The following is a 4,056-nucleotide window of genomic DNA, read 5'->3' on the forward strand; positions in this document are numbered from 1 at the left end:
GCTCCCAGCCTGCCTGGGCTCATGCTGCCCTGGCTCCATGCGAGCCACAAGGCTGGGCAGAGCTGCTGGGGCACAGGGCTGACGTGGTGCCTCATCCTGCAGGTTTGTACACCTGAGCAATGGGGAACATTTGGTTTAAGGGAGCCCACTTTCCCCTGCACGTGTGCTCCCCAGCACGTGTGCTCCCCAGCAGTGCTCCTGTGATCCAATGCTGTCTCTCAGCTGAGGCACAAGGAACTTGGGCTGCAGCAGCTTTACTGCAAGCACCTTCTCTGTCTTCACTTACATGTCATCATGCCTCATGGTTCCCAGCCACAGAAAAACAGCTCTGCAAGGGTTTAGTCACACACATTTCAGCTAGTTCATGTGTAAATATGGGGCTCAAGCAGCTGAGGTTGTGGAGCAAACTGGTGCCAATTCACAGGTGGCTCTGCTGTGAACTTTTCAGTTCCTTGGTGGCAAGTTTGTAGCTCTGCTTCATGGAGTCCACTGTGACAGTGTTCACAGGGGTCCAAGGATGAGGGGAGAGATGAGGATCTGACTCCATGTTTCAGAAGGCTTGATTTATTATTTTATTATATATATTATATTAAAACTATATGAAAAGAATAGAAGAAAGGATTTCATCAGAAGGCTAGCTAAGAATAGAAAAAGAAAGAATCAATAACAAAGGCTTGTGGCTTGGACAGAGAGTCTGAGCCAGCTGGCTGTGATTGGCCATTAATTAGAAACAACCACATGAGCCCAATCCCAGATGCACCTGTAGCATTCCACAGCAGCAGATAACCATTGGTTACATTTTGTTCCTGAGGCCTCTCAGCTTCTCAGGAGAAAAAATCCTAAGGAAAGGATTTTTCAGAAAATATCATGGCTACATCCACCAAGGGGAGTCAATCCAGTGGTGGATGCCCCAACCCTGGAAGTGTTTGAGACTAGGTTGGACAGGGCTTTGTGCAACCTGGTCTAGAGGAGGGCTCTCCTGCCCATGGCAGGGGCAGTTGGAACGAGGTAAAGTTTTAAGTCCCTTCCAATCCTAGCCATGAACACCAGGAAAGTGCTACAAGAAATATATAAAGTGAAAAAATAAAGAGCCCTTACACAGGAACAATTCCTCTTCAGCCTGAATTTGACCATGTGCTTTTGAGTTTTGCTTGCCATTGCAGGTGGATTCGTTGGCATAATTTTGGGTTTAGTGCCACGTTGCTTGAGCAGAGGTGACTGGGTTTCCTGTGTGTGCAGCAGCAGGCAGGGATGGGGAGGCACTCAGGTCACCTCTATTGCACACAAACAAGTCCAAAAATAACTTTTTCCTCCTTTCCCCTTTTTCATGTGTTTTGTTTCATTATGAAGGAATTTGTGCTATTCAGAACAACACCCTAGTGCAGTATTTTTTTCTTTTTCTTCCTTCTACCCAAGAGTGAAACTAGTAATCCCTGTCCTCTTGCTGTGTCATGTGTTCATCTCATGTTACAAAGTCAGCAGTTTTTTGATTGCATCCAAGACAGATGTCCTGTTCTTTCAGGATAATCCTCCCTTGCTGTTTTTTAGGCCACAAATGCAATGAACTACCTCTTAATTTATTTTTTTTTAATAAGCTCTCCAGATGTATTGGGCCTGTGGATAGGATGTATGTCCTTCAACTCCTTCCCCTCCCCACAAAGCTTCTTTAGGTAGAGCTATATATAGAGTGGTTTTTGACTCTTCTTGGAAGTGTGGAATGGACTGGTGATCAATTATTCCTTAAAAAGCCAAGCACCAGTGACATTTATGTGTCACTTGTGTAGAACAGAGGAAATGGAGAAAGATGGACATAATTTTGTATGGTTGCATTCCGTAATGATCTGGCCTGGTTTTGCCTCCTCATGTTGCTTCCAAGAATTAAGTTTCCTCTAAAAGGGTGGGACCCAGCCAGTTTCGTTTCAGTGCTGATGGATCAGCACTGAGATACCCAGAGGGGATGGAGAAAGACTCTCAGCCAAATGAAAATCAGACAGCAAAGTACATGTAATGTTTCCTAACTAAAGCCAAGAAGTAAGAAAGCAGGATGCTTGTTTACAAAGGAAATTACTGTAGCATGACAGTAGAATGTGAGCTTTTCCCGTCAGAAACAGAGACCTCAAGAAAAAAATTAAGGACTATTTATTACTAAGATGATGGGAGGTTTTTATAGTCATTTTTTTCTCCCCTCTACACATCTGAAAGGGAGAAGGAAGTGGGGAGGAGGACACAGCAACTCCAGATATGCATTGCATTGGCTTGTGGCTGGCTGCCAGGTCACTCAGCCACGCTCTCACCTCCCTTCCTCAGCAGAGTGGGGAGAAAATACCACAAAACAGCTTTGAGATTGAGACAGGGAGATCACTCACCAGCCACCATCACGGGCAAAAGACAGGAACTGAGGAAGATAATTTGATTTCCAATTAAAAATAGAGTAGGATAATGAGACACAAAACCAAAACTAAAACCACCTTCTCCCCACTCAGCCCTTTTGCCCAAGCTCAAGTTCATGCTTGACTGCCCTTTCTCCTCTCTCTGCAAGTGTTGCAGGGGGATGGGGAAGTAGGAGGGATAATTTGTAATGCTCTGTCCCTGCTGCCCCTTCCACCTCATGTTCTGTCCCTGCTGCAGCACGGGATCTCCCCACAGCTGAAGTTCCTGCCGGGATCCTGCTCCTGTGTGGGCTCTCCACAGGCCACAGCTTCCTCCAGGGCATGTCCAATTGCTCCAGCGTGGGGTTCTCCCTGGGCTGCAGGGTGGATCTGCCTCACCATGGCCCGCACCACGGGCTGCAGGGCAATCTCTGCTCTGGTGCCTGGAGCACCTCCTGCCCCTCCTTCCCTGGCCTTGGGGCTTGCAGGGCTGTGGCTTCTCCTCCCAGCTACAGCTGTGCCACAGTGCATTTGTCTTGGAGGCCTCTTGAGCCAGCTCTGCCCAACATAGGAACAGCTTCTGGTGTTGATGTACAGAGGCCACCACTGCCCTCCTTGTTCCCCAAATGTGGCCATGTAGACCCAGCACATGTAAGCATACTGCTGAGGGATAACGTGTAACTTTCCCCGTGGGAGCCCATGCAGCATGGCAGTGAGCACAATGTGAGAAACAACAGCACATGCTGGGCATCACAGAACTGCTGCCTCACACAGGGAGCTTGGAGGTGTCCAGGGGCCTGGATCTCTGGGATGCCCCTGTCGGTGCTGGTGATGGCAGTGGAGTGACAGGCTTTCCCCAAGGAGTGCCTGGCACACCCTTAGTCCATGGGGCTGCTGGCAGCAGTGAGTGGGCTCCCCCAGAAGATGTGCTGGTGAGAGTATCTGGTCCATCGGGCACCGTGTGCAGCTGCACGTGTGGCAGACACAGCTGTGAGAAGGCTGGCGGGGTGGATCAAGGCAGCAGAGAATTTGCCAGCCTTGCTCTGTGGGGTCTGTAATGGGGAGCCAAAGTTTTAGGCCCCTTCTGTGCCCTTCGTGGCACTCAGAGGCCTTGGGCCGCTGAGCTGTTTTCATGGATATTGAGAATTACATGAGAACAAAATACATAAAAACCAGCCCATGTCTCTGCCTGGGATGGCTGTGGTGTCCACTACCATGGCTGGGGGCAACAGGGCACCTGGCAGCTGTGGTGAGGCTGCTTCCATGGCCCATGATGTCTTGGGAATGAGATCCTGAACGAGTTCGGGTTCAGCAGTGCTGTTTGAAGGCAGCAGTGCCGAGGCATCGCTTCCTTTGGGAGCCCCACGAGGCAGCTGCCGTTTGCGGGGATGCCTGGGATTTGGGACGATGAGGGGCAGTGCAGGGTTCCAGGTGGTCCACGTGAATCCCCCAGAGCAGGGTCGCCGCGGCGAGCACGCATCGGCGGGCCCCAGGGGGGACCCTGCCGCCCTGTGGGGTGCGGCGGGCTCTGTGGGCCGGCGGAGGCTCCACCCGGGGCTGCAGCGGCTCCCGGGCCCCTCAGGCGGGCCGGCCGCCATGACCGGGCGCGACCAAGGGGCCCGAGAGGCGGTGACGTCACCGCGCGCCGACCCCCGGGCCGGTGGCGCCTGCGCGGTGGCGGTGCGGG

This window comes from Molothrus aeneus, chromosome 17 (genome assembly GCF_037042795.1).
Source record: "Molothrus aeneus isolate 106 chromosome 17, BPBGC_Maene_1.0, whole genome shotgun sequence".
NCBI lineage: Eukaryota > Metazoa > Chordata > Aves > Passeriformes > Icteridae > Molothrus > Molothrus aeneus.